The sequence below is a fragment of the Equus quagga genome, chromosome 19 (genome assembly GCF_021613505.1).
Source record: "Equus quagga isolate Etosha38 chromosome 19, UCLA_HA_Equagga_1.0, whole genome shotgun sequence".
NCBI classification, from domain to species: domain Eukaryota; kingdom Metazoa; phylum Chordata; class Mammalia; order Perissodactyla; family Equidae; genus Equus; species Equus quagga.
In genome coordinates, this window is record NC_060285.1 from 357,563 (window position 1) to 375,505 (window position 17,943).

A 17,943-nucleotide genomic window follows, 5' to 3' on the forward strand; every position below is an offset into this window, starting at 1 on the left:
AAGGGCCCACCAGGGATCCTTGATGTTCCCGCAAACGAATGTCCACTCCCCTGTTCCTTCCCTCTCGAAGGCCTCCCGTTGTCCTTGATCTCAGTCTCAGGAGAGGAAGCGAATTTTTCTCTTACCCCATTCCACCTCCTCCAAGGAGGGTTCCAGCCTCTCTGTCCTTCATCATATGGCTCTGTGGCTCTCTGATGTCTTTTAAAGATTTTATTTTTTTCCTTCTTCTCCCCAAGCCCCCCAGTACACAGCTGTATATTTTTTTAGTTGTGGGTCCTTCTAGTTGTGGCATGTGGGACGCCACCTCAGCATGGCTTGATGAGCGGTGCCATGTCCGCACCCAGGATCCAAACCAGCAGAACCCTGGGCTGCCAAAGCAGAGCACATGAACTTAACCACTCGCCCTGGGGCCGGTCCCTCTCCAATGTTATTTGTGTCGTGTTTGGATGTCCTCTGTTGGAGTGTGAATAACCTTTTTGTTGTATGTTGGAGGGGAGAGATTACCAGGACAACTCACTCCACCATGATGCTGATGTCACCTCAACTTTATATTTTTGAAAATTATCTATATTGATACAGGTAGTTTTAATTCTTTCATTTTAAACATGGTAGACACTATTCCTTTATATGAAGAGGTGTTTTTTACCCATTTCTCTATTGAGGTACTTTTAGGTTGTTTCTGGTTCATCATTTATCACAAACAAGATTGCCCTCAACATTCTGAATATGCATCCTTTTGCATAGTGAGTGTTTCTCACCTTTTATTCGCCTGGAAGTGGAAGGGCTGTGTCACAAGACAGATACTTTCAAGTTTAGTAGCTATTACTCACTTACTCTCCGATGTCCTTTACTAAATCAATGCACACGCCCACATGCTTGCAAAAGTATTCCTCTTTCCCCTATCTGTCTACCCTCGGTATGGTCAGACTTTTTCACATTTGCTATTCTGATGGGACTGAAGTGGAATTCTCATTTAATTTGCATTTCCATTATGATTATTGATGCCCTCCTTCATGCTTACTCAGTTAACAGCCTGGCTAGTCTACACTAGCCAGAAGAATTAGAGCTTGAAATGTGGACCCTAAATAGTTCAGGGTTCTGTTGCAAATCTCCTTTATTAATAAGATTTACATAGTTACCAATTTGCTTTAACTTACAACATAGATGCAACTGTTTCAAAATAACAGTTACTACTAACAAAAAACCACTGAATAAATTTCAAAACTATTTTCCTCCTCTTCACTCGAAGTAATTTATTTCCCATCTGATTATGCCATCAACTTGATGTAGTTAGGTTCATTTGTATGTATTTATGTTCAGTTGGGGGGGGGGATTGTTTTTTTGTTATTGTTTTTGGTTTAACTTTGTTTTTTACTTATGTAAAATATTTATACGGTTCTGTGTCAAAACTATATAACAGGTATTCCAGCCCCACAGACCCACCGAACTGAGAGCAGTGGGGCTGAGAGCTGAACAAAGACGCTGGATGTCCTGCAGCCTGGGAGGCACTGGGTTCCAATCCAGGTAGGATGGAGAACCTTGCAGAGCACCCTTGGGCACTGAGCTGGGACATCAGTAAGGCCAAACCTGCAGAGTAAAAGTTATAACCTGAGCAAAGGCCATACCGAAAGACTAAGTTCAAAACCAAAACAAACCCACTCCAACAAACAACAAAACAAAGCTCGACAGGACCAAGATGATCCTCCAGTAATTTAACTATCTGCCAGAACAAAACTCAAGACCACATTCCAAATACCAACATTAATAAAAAATTATTAGACATATAAAGCAGCATAGGAGCCAGGCCCATGGCTGAGTGATTAAGTTCATACGCTCCACTTCAGTGGCCCAGGGTTTCACCAGTTGGGATCCTGGGTGTGGACGTGGCACTGCTCATCAAGCCATGCTGAGGTGTCACCCCACAGAGCACAACCAGAGGCATTCTCAACTAGAACATACAACTATGTACTGGGGGGGCTTTGGGAAGAGAAGGAAAAAGAATAACAAGACTGGCAACAGATGTTAGCTCAGGTGCCAATCTTTAAAAAACAAAAATTTTAAATAAAGCAGCAGAAAAATGTGACTTACTTTTTTAAATTAAAAAACAGCTATTAAAAACAGATCCCAAGAGGGGCCAGCCTGGGGGCACAGCAGTTAAGTTCGCACATTCTGCTTCAGCAGCCTGGGGTTCGCTCGTTCAGATCCCAGGTGCAGACATGGCACCACTTGTCAAGCCATGCTGTGGCAGGTGTCCCATATATAAAGCAGAGGAAGATGGGCACAGATGTTAGCTCAGGGCCAGTCTTCCTCAGCAAAAAAAGAAGAGGATTGGAGGCAGATGTTAGCTCAGGGCTAATCTTCCTCAAAAAAAAAAAAAAAAAAGACCCCAAGATGTCTCAGATGGCAGAATTAGCCGAAACGGACTTTAAAGCAATAATAAATATATTCAAGGACTTAAAGGAAAAGATGATAATAATGAGTGAAAAGAAAGAATCTCTGAGCCAGCCCTGATGGCCTAGTGTTAAAGTTCGGCTCACTCCACTTCAATGGCCTGGGTTCAGTTCCTGGGCACAGAACCACACCACCCATCTGTCAGTAACCATGCTGTGTGGGCAGCTCACATAGAAGAACTAGAATGACCTACAACTAGAATACACAACTACATACTGGGGCTTCGGTGGGGGGTAGGGGGGAAGAGAGGGAGATCGGGGACAGATGTTAGCTCAGGCAAATCTTTCCCAGCAAAAAAAAGGCAAGACAGAATCTCAGGAAAGAAATGGAAACTAAGCAGAAAGACAAATGACTATCCTAGAACTGAAAAGTACAATATCTGAGATAAAAATATATAATGGATTGGCAAAAAAAAATTGGAGACTGAAAAAGAAAGTCAGTGAACCTAAGCCAGAGCAACAGAAACCATCCAATCTGAAGAGGCAGAAAATGAACAGAACCTCAGCGACCTGAGGGACAGTATTAAGTGGTCTACCATTCCTGTAACTGAAATTCCACAGGAACATTAGAGAATAGGATACAAAAATTCATGAAGAAATTACAGCCAGAAATTTTCCAAAATTCGCAAAAGAATCTCATAAGAAAGTACCTCACAGAAGTCTTACCCCATCCCTGTCCCCTCATAACGCTCCTTTCCTTTCAATAACTATTTTTATTAATTTTCCGATTTATTGTTTCACTGTAAATATATACTTTTTCTCATATTCCTTCCAACCTTTCTGTACCAAAGGTAACAAAATACAAATACTACCTTGCTTTTTTCATAGAGATCTTCCTTACTCTTTTCTTTTAGTAAACATTTTTACTGACTTTAAATATACTACAGAAAAGTACACAAATCATAAGTGAACAGCTCACTGAATTTTCACAAAATAAACCCATCTATGCAACCACTATTCAGTTCAAGGAACTGGATTACCCGGAAGTACTCCTCATGTCCCCAAAGGTGCAAACCACTGTCCTGACCTGAATCATATCACCAACCACTCCCACTCCTTGTGACAGCTGTACAGTACTCCATTATGCAGACTTACCCCTAGTGAGGGACACGTGGGTTGTTTCTAGTGTTTTGCTATTACAAATAATTCTGCAATGAACAGGCTCCTGCATAAGTCATTTCCTATTTTTGCCAGCATCTCTTTAACACAGATTCTTAGCAGATCTGAGATTGCTGGGTCAAAGGACAGATGCATATATAAATATGCAAGACACAGATAAATCCTCCTCCAGAGGCGCTGTACCATTTTGCATTCCTACTGGCAAGAGTATAGCCAGTTTCAACACAGCCTGGTCAAAAAAACAAATGGTTAAACTTTGGGATTTTTGCCAATACTTAAAGCCAGTCTGCTGAGGACTTAGGGGTTTCTCAGGACACAAGACTTTCAATGCTAAAACTGGGACAGTCCTGGGCAAACCAGGACGGTTGGCCACTCTACCAATATATGGTAAGCAAGAAATGGTATCTCAATATAGTTATCAACCTTCTTTTACTGCTTCTGGATTCTGAGTCACAGTTAGAAAAGCTTTTCCCAATCCCAGGTTATAAAGAAATTCACCTTTGTTTTCTTCTAGTACTCATATAGTTTCATTTTCTACACTGTGATCCTTGATTTATTTGGAGTAATTATTTCATGATTTGGATTACAGAAGAGTTAAAATAAAAGAGAATAATATAAAATATCCTCCACAACTACAAGGACCTACAACTAAGATATACAACTATGTACAGGGGGGATTTTGGGAGATAAAGCAGAAAAAATATATATATACCCATCCTAAGGTCTATGATAAACAGGACTATGATCTATGATCCTGTCTCCAGGAAAGGCAGATGTGATATTTCCCCCAAAATGTGTCCCAGGTGCTACCACTCTGTACCACTAGCTAGATTTTGTTTTTGTTTTCTTTAAACCTTTTCTATTTAGCTTAATATACTTGTCTATAGAGTAATAAGCCAAAGGGAAGCAATTCTCCCATTCTCCAACAGCTACTGGAGGAAGCCCAGTAAGGAAAAGTAGATAGAATTTTTAAAATGTCCTAACATCTAAGCAGACATCACACACTAGGAAGATAAATCAGTCTGTTTTGTCAGAGAACTGAACTAAAATCTGAAGGAAGAAATTTCCATCTGGAAAAACATCCCTAAGGTTTAATGAAATAAGGATGGCCAACCCACCCTAGGTCAAAATTTCTTTTCACAAATACTTAACAAAGATATTAAAGGTCTGAAATGTATATAAAATGGACAATGTTACAAAATCCAAGTCTCCTGTGGATATTACATTAAAACCCATCAGATCACCTGTTCATTTTTCCTACCTAAGAAAACTGTGCCTAAATCTAATCACACTGTCAGATGTAACTATCTCTTTACTGGAAATACTGTATGAGAGAAGAAGGAACAAGTTAAATAATAGAAAAGGAAGCAAACCAGTCAAACGCAGAATGTGGGAGAGGTTACAGGACAAATAACCCAATTTCTCCAACAAATGAATGACAGAGAAAAGCAGGGGCCAGGTGGTGAACATGATGTAATCTACATAGAATTTGAAATATATTATGATGTACACACAAAATTCATACAATGCTATAAACCAATGTCACTGCAAACAAAAAAAAATTAAGCAAATATTTAATAAATAAATAGGGGCCAGCCCCGGGGCTGAGTGGTTAAGTTCGCATGCTCCACTTTGGTGGCCTGGGGTTTCACCAGTTCGGAACCTGGGCGCGGACATGGCACTACTCATCAGGCCAGGCTGAGGCGGCGTCCCACATGCGACAACTAGAAGGACCCACAACTAAAATATACAACTATATACTAGAGGGATTTGGGGAGAAAAAGCAGAAGAAAAAAAAAAAGATTGGCAACAGTTGTTAGCTCAGGTGCCAATCTTTAATAAATAAATAAATAAATGTCCATTAACAAAAAAAAAAAAAAAGAAGAAAACATAAAAAAAAAAATGGGAGGTGGAGGCTATTGTAAGAATAAGGAATTTAAGAGACATACAATGAAATGTGATAGTTGGACCTTGGCTCAAACAAACCAATTACAGAAGACATTTTTTAGGCAACTAGGAAAAGCTGAATGTGGACCTGAGACTTGCAGGTGAACCAGCATGCTTTCATGACTTCTGCAATTTAGTTTTTAAAACACCAGGAAAAAAAAGATTGGGAGGAGGAGAGAGATGCAAAACAAGATTAGCAAAGTGTTGATAATTGTTGATGCTGAGTAATGGGTACATAGAGGTTTGTTATAATTATCTCTATTTGTGCAGGTGTGTAGGAGATGTGTGTGTGTAATTACCCAAGTCAGAAAAGTCTGCCCTACTGAGTCACCTTCTAAGAGGCTTGGGGGATCTTTAAAGGGAGATCACCAAATCTAAAACAAGACAACCATTGCCCCTGCTATGCAGACCAGCCCCTGCCAAATGCCCAAAGATATGGCCTGCCCTGGATATGGGAGGCCAGATTCCTCCAGCTTCCTCCATGTCTAACCAATGCCCGGAAATGGGGACATTTGAAGGTTTTCTAGGACGTCACCCAAACTGGGTGGGGCTCCCTGGTGAATCAGTCCCGGGAGGATTTTCACAAATCATCACCAGGAAATAGTCAAGCAGTGGAAGTGTCAGACAGCAGAGGAATGAAAGAGATGTTGCTTCATGACAACAGGTGGTCGGTCAGGCTGTCTAATGGTAGAGGACACAGGTACTGCACGGTCCCCCAACGGGAAATTGCACCAGGTCCAAAGGTTAACTGAGCTGAGCCCAGAGTCTGACCCTCAAATAATGACATCCTCTTTTCCCTAAGAGTGAGGCAGGCAGAGGGCCATGGGCATCCATCCCTAATCACTTCCTGGGCCTGAAAACTTCTCTCGAAGCCAAGGCCCATGGTCAGGAGGCAAAGTAAGACACCTCCATTCCATAGGCGAGGGCTCCAGCTAACCAACAAATCTCCAAGGTGGGTCAAAAAGGACCCTATTTTAATAACTATTCAGGATCATCTCCACTCTTGCAAACTTTTCCTTGATTCTTACCAGGGAGAAACAGGATATCTCAGCTCAGACTCCAACAACACAATACCAGAAGACTGGGGGCTTAAACAACCAGAAATTTATTTCCTCACAGATCTGGAGGGTGGAAGTCTAAGATTAGGATGCCAGCATGGTTGGGTTCTGGTGAGAGCCCTGTTCCCAGCTTGTGGCTGGCTGCCGTCTCGCTGTGTCCTCACACAGCCTTTCCTAAGTGTGTGCACGCGGAAAGAGAGCACGATCTCTCTCTTTCTCTTAAGGCCACAGGATTAGGATCTCAACTATGTGACCTCATTTAACCTTAATTACCTTCTAAAGCCCCATTTCCAAATACAATCACATTGAGGGTTAGGGCTTCCCCACATGAATTTGGGGGGAACACAATTCAGTTCATATAACAGGATGCCCAAGAGGGTCTTTCTGTGACCATATAAAGAAAGAACGTGACAATATAAGATGCAAGTAACCCAAATATCCATCAATAGATGAATGTGGTCTATACATACAATGTAATATTATTTAGCCTTAAAAGGGATGGAAGCTCTGACACACTCTATATGAATGAAACTTGAGGACATTATGCTAAGTGAAATAAGCCAGTTACAAAAAAGACAAATACCATATGATTCCACTTATATGAGGTCCCTAGAGTCGTCAAATCCGCAGACAGAAAGTAGAATGGTGGGTGCCAGGGGCTCAGGGAGGAGGGATGAGGAGTTAGTGTTTAATGGGACAGAGTTTCAGTTTGGGACGATGAAAAAGTTCTGGAGATGGATGGTGGAGATGGTTGCACAACAATGTGAAAGTACTTAATACCACCGAACTGTATACCTAAAAATGGTTAACATGGTAAATTTTACATTATGTCTATTTTACCACAATGGAAAAAAGAAAAAAGATGAGACCTTGAGCAAGTCAGTTAGCCTCTCTCTGTGCTTCAGTTTCCTCATCTGTAAAAGGCAGATAACAACACCTCCCTCATATACTTACAGTGAGAATTAAAAGGAGAAGTCAATGTAAAGGTCTTAGAACAACACTTGATACATGAAAAGCCCTTAATACATGTTAGCTGCTATTATTTTTTATCATTATTAATTTATGGAAGTAACTATCAGAATTAAATAGCTATGAGTTCAAAAACAGTTGCTTCTAGGGGAGGGGGAGGGCTGCAGGTAAGAATAGATTTTTTAATTAGAAGCCTCATATATTTACTACTTTAACAATTAAAATTCATTTCTTAAAATCTACTAGAGAATAATATATATAAATATATGAAAACAAATTTGAAATTCTAGAGGAAAACATCTTCTAGCAAAATAAATAAATAGGAGCAAACTGATGGGGAAACCCCAGAAAGAAACTGGATCCCAAAACAAGTGCCAGTGTGAATGCTGTGAAGTCAGACTCCTCCCCAGCCCAGCGCATCTCCAAGAGCAGAGAGCAGGATAGGGTCAGCATGCTGACTAAGGAGCAGCTGCAGACAGCTGGACCAGCTGCCTCTCCTCCCTGCAGGTTCCCAGCTCCTGACGCTGGTAGGTGCCCCCATGAAGAAGGGCCAAGAAAAAGTGGAGAATCTTTCAGGGGAATAAGCCTTGCATGAGTGTTGTAGTCAGAGATCAGGAAACCACAGCCTAGGCTAACTCCAGATGCCAGAAAGATGGGGAGGAATTTTTTAAAAACAAAGCTAGGGGCCCGCCTGATGGCGCAGCAGGTAAGTGCGCACATTCCGCTTCGGTGGCCTGGGGTTCACTGGTAGGGATCCTGGGTGCGGACATGGCACTGCGTGGCAAGCCATGCTGTGGTAGGCGTCCCATGTATAAAGTAAGATGGGCACGGATGTTAGCTCAGGGCCAGTCTTCCTCAGAAAAAAGAGGAGGATTGGCAGATGTTAGCTCAGGGCTAATCTTCCTTGGAAAACAAACAAAAACCCAAAAACAAAACAAAACAAAAACGAAGCTAGCTCCACTCTAAAGGGAATATCCTAAACCATTATACCTCTGGAGCAAGGGCCTTCTTATTGTGGCAATAGGAAAGCGCCCAGTTACCTGATATCCAGTTCTTCTACCACATCCCAACGCAAGGGCTGCAATTCAAAGGGCTACAGTTCTGGGCAAGGTATCAGCGGAAGGAAGTGAGCTAGGAAGAGAAGACAGCAGATGGAGAGAAGCCAGCAGCACAGGCATGAGTCCAATTGAGGGAGCAAGGACAGACCCACTCTAGCCACCTACAGGGACACAGGGCAAGGGAATACACCTGCCAATTTCTACAAGAAACCAGAAATCCAGATTTTTTTAAATCCTCATGTCTTCAAATGTTGATAACTAATTTAATTTTTTTAACACTATGTGGACCAAAAGTCTAAAGGTCAAGCAAAATGCATCCTCTGGTCAACAGTGGCTCTGCCAGAGAGCCCCCCTGCTTTCGTGTCCACACCCCAGACTCCATCCTGCCTTCTGGGAACTGTAAGGATAAGATGAGACCCACATATAGAGCATCCACCCTGCACCTGGAGCATACTGGCAGTTAGTTCAAGTGTCACCATCCCAAGAACAGCCTGCTTATGTGGTTGCACACTCCTAGGGCTTCAGGCTCCCAAGGCAGCGTTTCTCCTCCCAGCAGTGGAGCTCAGCTGGTCTCCCACCAAAGTCTCAGAAAGATGACTTCAACACACAGCCCCACCAGACACCCTGAGCAAGAGCTCTGTCAGGCCTGAGAGGGCTGTCACTGTCTCCTGGTTTTCTCAAGAGCTTCCTCCTGGCTGTTTGGTAGGATGAAGAGACGACTCTACATGAAAACCGAAAACTTACCATCTGCTTATTGCTAGTAATCACAGCAGCTCTCTCCCAGTGAAGGACAGAGCTGGCCAGCATTGTAAGCACACACCCTCCTCACCTGTGCTAAGCGCTCCAGCCCTACTGTTCCCTCCTGGAGACAAACACAGACCCCCAAGCAGACAAAGAACCCATCCAGGCAGCAGCCCTGACCATAGCAGGTGCTCTACAACCTCAAAGGCCCCAGCGTGAAGTCCAGCTTCTGTCACTGACTAGCTCTGAAATATTGAGCAAGTGCCCAATGCACATGTAATGCAGGTAAAAATGTGACTCCGTGACAGAGAGCTATAATGACTGCCACCACCAGTCTAGGACAGTGGCCAACACCAGACACCTCCCTAGATAGCACACGGAGGAAAGGAATCAACTATAGGGAATCAGAGACACACCACAGCAAGGCCCAGTGTGCATCTGCCCCACCACAACAGACAACACACAGTGCCTACATTGCATTTGTTCCCAACACTGTCCTCCTGGGAGAACCAGAACCAAGAGCAGGCAGGGCTGGGCATATCCTGGGCCAAAACTCTTGAAGGAAAAATAACTGGAGATAGGCAACTAAAAAGCATTGCCAAATAGGGAGAAAAAAGCCCCAACAAGCACCAGTGTGGAAACTGGGGCAATGAACAGAGCTCAGTCCAAAAAGAAGACAAAAGAACTAAGCCAAGGCACTCTGGCTTCAGGGTTACACCTGCCACAAGAAAGAGAACAAGAGAGGTTTTTACAGACACCTTACTGTGTGCAGATACTGTGTGATCCCAGCACAACTCAGTGCGGCAGTTAGTTTACCACGAGGCCCAGTTCACAGGTTAAAAGGCAAAGGCCTCGATAATTACAGGACTAGCCTACGGACACAAGGATAATAAATGTCAGTCCTAGAACTTGAACTCAGGTTGGCTGACAGCAAAGTCCATGTTCTCAATCTCCACACAGTACCAGATTCTGGCCCAGTAATAAAGAAAAGAAGGCGGTATCAAGAAGATACAAAAGGAATGATCAACATGGAGGGAGACAACATGAAAGTACCACCTAGGACTGAACCGGTCCAGGGAGGGCCACCCGGCAGAGCCAAGGAAGGGATGGGGCAGGTTAGTGCAAGCCCAAGAGGGAGGGCAAGTCTTCAAATCCAGAGTGTCAGTGGGTCCTCTCTGGGGTGATAAATGTTCTAAGTTAGCTCCTGGTGATGGCTGTACAATCTTGTGAATATACTAAAAGCCAGTGAAGTGTACACTTTAAAAGGGTGGATTTTATGGTATGTAAATTAAATCTTACCAAAAAAAATGGAGCAGTCAATGGCCTGACAGCTGAGAGTCAAATTCCTGAAGAGGAATTCCAAAAGATGTGAATGTGGACAGCAGCCCCGAGAGAACACCAGATGAGTCTATTCAGCAACAAATGAAGAGACAGAATGAGACACACACAGTCCCGTCCAAAGAGCCTGATCTCTAGCAGAGAAGACAGGTCCTGAAAGACTCTGACTCTGCCAGTGCCAACCATGAGCCAGCGAGATGGCGTGGGCAGGCACACAGCAGGAGAGTATGCTATCTGTGAGCCCTAGGACGGAGGCACTCGGCTCCCTGTGCCTTGGGGTGTCCCTACAGACAGGGATAAAAATACCACTGACCTCCTAGAGCGGGTGTGAGGGCTGACTGGGGCAAGGTTCAGTGCTTGGAATCAACTATAACACATCATATCAATAGGATAAGGGCAGAAACCAAATGTTCATCTCAATAGATGCAGAAAAGGCAAGACAAAATCCAACACTCTTTCATGGTAAAAACACTCCACCAAATAGGACTAGCAGGCAACTTCCTCAACCACTGAAGGCCCACTATCACCACTTCTACTCAACACTGTATTAGAGGTTCCAGCCAGTACAACAAAGCAAGAAATAAAAGGCATAACAATTAGAAAGGAAAAGTAAAATTGTCTTTATTCACAGATGATATGGTTACGTAGATAGAAAATCCAAAGGGATATATAAATACATCATGAGAATTGATAAGTGTAAAAAGAAAGAGAACTGATAAGTGAATTGAGCAAAGTTGCAGGATACATGATATACATCAGTATTACAAACCAACTGTGTTTTTGTATACTAACAACAAATAACTGAAACACAATTTTAAAGTATTTTAAATATCAAAAACATCAAATACCTACAAATATACTGAATGAAAAAAAGTGCAGTCATACTGAAAACTACAAAACACTGCTGAGAAAAATTAAAGATGACTTAAATAAATGGAGAGAGATACCATGTGCACAGATCAGAAGACTCAATGTTAATAAGTGAATTCTGAAACTGAGCTATAGATTCAACGTAATCCCAACCAAACTCCCAGCAAAAATTTCTGTACAAATTAAAGCGTTTATTCTAAAACTAGCAAGACAATTTTGTTAAGGAATAAAGCTGGAGGTCTTATACTACTTGATTTCAAGACTCATCACTAAGTTACAGTAATTAAGGGGCCAGCCCGGCAGCGTAGCAGTTAAGTGCGCACGTTCCACTTCGGCGGCCCGGGGTTCGCTGGTTCGGATCCCGGGTGTGGACACGACACCGCGTGGCAAGCCATGCTGTGGTAGGCGTCCCACATATAAAGCAGAGGAAGATGGGCATGGATGCTAGCTCAGGGCCAGCCTTCCTCAGCAAAAAGAGGAGGATTGGCAGCAGTTAGCTCAGGGCTAATCTTCCTCAAAAAAAAAAAGTTACAGTAATTAAGACAGTGTGGTGGTGGTGTAGGATAGAAAAATAGACTAATAGAACATAACAGAAAGCCCAGAAAAAAGCTGTACGCACATGTTCAATTAATTTTCAACAAAAGCTCCAATGCAATTAAACAGAGAAAAGAGTCTTTTCAACAAATGATACTAGAATGATTATACAATCCACATGGGAGGGAAAATGTACCCTGATTCTACCTCACACAAAATATAACCCAAGATAGATCATTCAGAAAAGATATCAGTATTTACTCGGAGATGGAGGGGTCCCAAAGCGGCATAAGGAAATTTGGAGTGATAGATTTGTTCACTATCTTGACTGTGGTGATGATTTCACAGGTGTATATTTGTGTCAAAAATTGTCAAATTTGGGGCCAGCCCTGTGGGAGAGTGATTAAGTTTGCGCACTCTGTCTCAGCAGCGCAGGATTTCACCAGTTTGGATCCTGGGTGCAGACACGGAACTGCTCATCAGGCCATGCTGAGGTGGCATCCCACATGCCACAGCTAGAGGGACTCACAGCTAAAAATATACAACTACTGGGGCTGGCCCTGTGGCCAAGTGGTTAACTTCGTGTGCTCTGCTGCAGGCCGCCCAGTGTTTTGTTGGTTCGAATCCTGGGCGCGGACATGGCACTGCTCATCAAACCATGCTGAGGCAGCGTCCCACATGCCACAGCTAGAAGGACCCACAACAAAGAGTATACAACTATGTACCGGGGGGCTTTGGGGAGAAAAAGGAAAAAAATAAAATCTTTAAAAAAAAAAAGACAGTTTCAAAAAAAAGTATATACAACTATGTACCGGGGGGCTTTGGGGAGAAAAAAGGAGAAACAAAATCTTTAAAAAAAAATTGTCAAATTTTACACTATAAACATGTAGTTTATTATACATCAATTGTATCTCAATAAAACTATTAAAAATAAAGGGATGAATCATAATCCTAAATATAAAAGTTACCACATAAAGCTTCTATAAAAAAACAAAAAAGGACAGTGTCTTCATAACCTGAGTGCAAGCAAAATTTTCTTAGGACACATAAGAAACCTAAAAGAAAAATATTCACAAATTTTAACATCACTCAAATTAAAATGTTCTGTTCATGAAAAAACACCATAAAAAACAAATAGGCAAATCATAAGATAGGAAAAAATATTCACTCCTCACTTCCTCTCCTCCTCCCACTTCCCCCAATCTCCCCACTCTATAGGTACAGACACATACACATACATCATAAAAGACATAACCAAAATAGATACTTTTTAAAACTCCTAAAAATGAATAAAATGTGGGCAAAAGACCTGACACTTCACAAGAGATATACAAATGGTCAACAAGCACATGAAAAGTTGTTCACCACTGTTATTCATCAGAGAAATGCAAATTAAAGCCACACAGAGATACCACTACCACCTGAATGGCTAAAATTAAAAAGACTGACAATATCAAGCATTGACATGGATGTGGAGAAACAGGAACTCTTATATATTACTGGCGGGAGTGTAAAATGGTACCAGTTTGGAAAACCGTTTGCCAGTCTCTAAAACAGTTAAACATACATCTATACTATGACTGAGAAATTCTACTCCTAGATACATACTCCAAAGAAATAACATATGTCCACAAAACATGTACAAGAATCTCAGTGACTTTAGATATAATAGCCAAAGAGCAAAAGCAAACCAAATGTCCATCAACAAGAGAGAAATAAATTAAGATATTTTCACACAAAAGAAAATTACACAAATAAAAAGCACAAACTACAGGGACAGCTTCAAAATCAACAAATCTCAAAAACATTACATTGAGTAAAAATAGACACAAAAGAGTATACACTTTACAATTCCATTTATATGAAGTTTGACGACCTGCAAAATTAATTTATAATGATAGAAATCAGAGCAATGGTTGCCTTGGGATTGGGGGGGGCCTGTTGTAACTGAAAAGGGACACATGAAACTTTGAGGGGTGATAAAATGTTCTATATACTGACATGAGTGATGGACACACTGGTGTGTACCTTTGTTAAAATTCATCAAACTTATATACTTAAGATCTGTACATTTCATTGGGTGTAAAATGTTCTTCAATAGCTTTAAATTCTTAAATAATTTTAAATTTTAAATAATTTTAAATTTTAAAGTGGAACATTTTTAAAGAAATAAAAGATTGTATATTCTGTGTTAAAAAGAAGAGGGCTGCTTGCTGTATATGGATATGATGTGACTTCCAAGAGGAAGAGGATGGTGAGGGACAGGGTAAGAATGAGACCGCCTTCACCACCCACACTTTGGTACCTTCTGAATCTTATTCTGAGTTCAGATTACCACGTGCATGAGCACCCACAGGAGGCAACAGCGAAAGGGATAAGCTCTGGAGTCTGACCACCTGACTCTCCCATTTATTTACTGTGGCCTTGGGTATGTAATTTAATTTGTTTGTGCCCCAGTGTTCTCATATGAATATTAACAGGAATACTAAGAGTAACTACCTCATTAAGTTGTTTTTTGGGTTTTTTTGAGGATGATTAGCCCTGAGCTAACATCTGCTGCCAATCCTCCTCTTTTTGCTAAGGAAGACTGGCCCTGAGCTAACATCCATGCCCATCTTCCTCTACTTATATGTGGGACACCTGCGACAGCATGGCTTGACAAGCGATGTGTAGGTCCACGGCCAGGATCTGAACCAGCGAACCCGGGGCTGCTGAAGCAGAACATGTGAACTTAACCGCTGGCCCCCGCTTGGGCCAGCTGCAAGTTGTTTTAAGAACTAAATGGGGGGCCAGCCCAGTGGCACAGTGGTTAACTTCACATGTTCCGCTTCGGCAGCCCAGGGTTTGCCTGTTTGGATCCCAGGTACGGACATGGCACTGCTTGACAAGCAATGCTGTGGTAGGAGTCCCACATATAAAGTAGAGGAAGATGGCCACGGATGTTAGCTCAGGGACAGTCTTCCTCAGCAAGAAGAGGAGGACTGGCAGCAGATGTTAGCTTAGGGATAATCTTCCTCAAAAAAAAAAAAAGAAAAGAATTAAATGGGAGCCAGCCCCATGGCCAAGTGAAGTACACGTGCTCCACTTCAGCCGCCTGGATTTGGATCCCTGGAGTAGACCTACACCAACCATGAGTGGCCACACTGTGGTGGAGACCCACATACAAAACAGAGGAAGACTGGCACAGATGTTAGCTCAGGGCAAACCTTCCTCAGCAAAAAGAGGAAGACTGGCAACAGGTGTTAGCTCAGGGCAAAAATCCTCAGCCAAAAAAAAAAAAGAATTAAATGATTACTGGGCTACATGTCAAAATGTAGAATTCAGCACCGGTTTTCACTCTCCGGTTTATAGTAAATTCTGGACAAGTCACAAATCCACTTTATGTCAAAATGTATGCTACATCTCACAAGGATAAAAGGATAATAAAAGGTAAAGCACTTTGTTTAAAAAAGAAAGGAATAAATAAGATGGTATAGGTAATGCACTTTAAAAAGTGCCTGGGGGACCAGCCCCGTGACCAAGTGGTTAAGTTTGTGCGCTCTGCTTCAGTGGCCCAGAGCTTTGCGGGTTCAGATCCCGGGTGCAGACCTGGCACCGCTCATCAGGCCATGCTGAGGCAGCGTCCCACACGGCACAACCAGAGGCACTCACAACTAGAATACACAACTATGTACTGAGGGGCTTTGGGGAGAAAAAGGAAAAATAAAATCTTTAAAAAAAAATTTTTTTAAACAGTATTTTAAAAGTTAGGCTTTTCCTTAACCAAAAACAAAGGCAGGGAGAGGGGAGGCTTTAGTAAGCCTGCTGGGGACAATCCTGGCTCTATCACCTATTTGTTGTGTCCCTCAGTTTCTTCCTCTGTAAAACAAGGAAACAACAGTTCCCAAACCCTAGGGTTCTTGTGAGGATTAAACGGAATCATTCACATAAAGCATTTAACACAGCAGCACACAAGTGATCGATCCGTTCTGCTGTATGTGTGAATAAGCAGCTATTCCCAAGGCTTTACACATTATCCCCATGCGGAGACCATCCGCCTCCAGCCTGACCTCTCCTCTGGGCCTCGAATTCTTCTGCGAGCTATCTTCTTGCCAACCGCTGGACGTGACAGACTTCTTCCACTACTTTCGGCCGAGAGAGAGCCTGGCTTCCCACCTCCAGTCTGTAGTAACTCCCCGTGCCCACCACGCCACCTGGCCCCCTCTCAGTACATAGCGCCATGGTGCACTCATTTGTTTCATCAAGAAGCCTGGAAATTACCCAGTCCTCTCTTTCCCGCAAACCCCTCTTCTAATCTACCAGCAAGTCCCAACAGCTTGACCCCCAAAAGAGCCTTCTCTCTCCGGCTCTTATGCATGCCCCATGTTGATGAGGGCACTCAATCTGCAGCCCAGGTCCCCTCACGACCTGCAAGGAACAGCATGTCTGGAGGCCACTACTCTAGCCCGGGCTCTTATCTATCTCCCCATTGCCCTGGCCACATATGGGTCTTATCTAGGTTCCTGGAGGAGGTCCATCTCAGGGCCTTTGCACTTGCTGTCCCCTCAGCCTGGAAGGCTCTGTCCCCCCATTCCTCTCATGGCTAGCAGCTTCTCACCTTCTAGAGCTCAGCTAACATGAGAGTTAAAGAAGCCAAAAGGGAAGAGAAATCAGAAAGGAAGGGACATGGAGCAGAGGCGAACGGCTGAGAGAGTCAGTGATGGTCCAGGCACTAAAAGGCCAAGGGCATGGCAGGGAGAAGTCATGGGGGAAGTGACAGGCAAGGTCAAAGAGTAACAGGCTGGAGAAGGCCACAAGGACAAGACAGACAGGTACAGTGATAAGACTGGGGGCGGGGGGCGGTGAGAGGCAAGAACTAAGCCCAAGTGACAGACCGGCTGAGCTGGTAGTGACAGGGCAGGGAGCAGCAGCAACAAGTGGGCGGACAGCGCAGGTGGTGAGGCTACACAGGACACAAAGTGGCAGGTGAGGGTGTGTGGGAGACATCAGAGTGACGGGTGGGGCAGCATTCAAGGGGGCCAAGAAGGTCCCTGGGGGGAGGGGACAGAAGGCAGATAGGAACAGCAGTTAATGAGTGGACAGGGAGTGACTACAGGGGCCCTGGGAGGGGAGTGTCCTCTGTCCCACAGGCAGGAGTGCAGCACTGGCAGGTGGGGGGCACTGCTGGGAAGGGTCCCTAACAGCACGGGGTGCGGGAGGAAGCAGTGAGGAGGGGGAAGGGGAGGGCTGACGGGGACCTCGACAGGCAAGGGGGGCACCGACAGGGGGACAGACGGGGTGGGCACTGACATGGGGGACCTGGCAGCACAAAACGGAGGAGGGACCTTAACAAGGAGGGCACTAACAGAGTGAGGGTCACTGAAAGAGCCGAGGGCACTTCACAAGGAGGAGAGGCATTGACTCACGTGACACTGACAGGACAGGAAGGCACTTGGGGGCCACTGATGTGGGAGACCGACTGGGAGGACGTGGGGGAAGCAGTGGACACTGCCTTGGGGGACACGGGGGTGGCACTGACATGTGGGACACTGACGGGGAGGGCACTGATGGGGTGGACACTGATGGGGTGGGCACTCGGGGGTGGACACTGACGAGGTGGACAACGACGGGGGCAGAGACGATGTGGACACTGAGGGGGTGGACACTGACAAGAGGCAGTGACAGGAGGTGGACACTGATGGGGTGGACACTGACGGGACACTGACAGGAGGTGGACACTGATGGGGAGACACTGACAGGAGATGGACACTGATGGGGTGGACATTGACAGGGGGGACACTGATGGTGTGGACACTGATGGGACACTGAAGGGGTGGACACTGATGGGACACTGACAGGAGGTGGACACTGACGGGGGGA

The 17,943-nt window shown here is 43.9% G+C and overlaps 1 protein-coding gene across 6 annotated transcripts in view; it reads right to left on the reverse strand.

Annotated features, from left to right (window-relative positions):
• PPP6R2 (protein phosphatase 6 regulatory subunit 2) overlaps positions 1-17,943 on the reverse strand; it is a 100,134-nt gene that overhangs the window by 81,747 nt on the left and 444 nt on the right. The window lies entirely within an intron of this gene.